Genomic DNA, 352 nt, shown 5'->3' on the forward strand with positions numbered 1-352 from the left:
CAAGAAAAGACTTCTCTCAGCAAGAATCGTGCAAGGGGGTGGTAAGTTTACTTTTGCTGCGATTGTTGTCAGTTCCTTGAGTGTCAACTTAACCTCAACGATAGTGCACCGTGCTAGATAATGAGTGCGAATTTTAATTTTCAGATGACACTGAAGCCCTGTATGCCATTGAACTCAATGCGTTTACTGGTTGTCTCCTGACAGAAGACGAAAAAAGATTCAACCCAACCGTGCTGGCACGTAAAGTTGCTTGTGCAAAGTTGAAGAAGATCGACACAGCAGCCTCTAAAGTCGCTTTGAAGGAGGACTCAAGGAACCTGCTTGCGGCCCAAAGTATAATTAAAGCACACCA

The 352-nt window shown here is 44.3% G+C and overlaps 1 long non-coding RNA gene across 1 annotated transcript; it reads left to right on the plus strand.

Moving 5' to 3' along the window:
- LOC127751205 (uncharacterized) lies at window positions 1-350 on the plus strand. Its single transcript, XR_008012021.1, has 2 exons — window positions 1-41; window positions 145-350. It is a non-coding gene; the product is annotated as an uncharacterized LOC127751205 (long non-coding RNA).
- Window positions 351-352: the final 2 nt, after the last annotated feature.

The sequence above is a fragment of the Frankliniella occidentalis genome, unplaced genomic scaffold, assembly GCF_000697945.3.
Source record: "Frankliniella occidentalis isolate FOCC.00 unplaced genomic scaffold, Focc_3.1 Scaffold379, whole genome shotgun sequence".
Classification (NCBI taxonomy): Eukaryota; Metazoa; Arthropoda; class Insecta; order Thysanoptera; family Thripidae; genus Frankliniella; species Frankliniella occidentalis.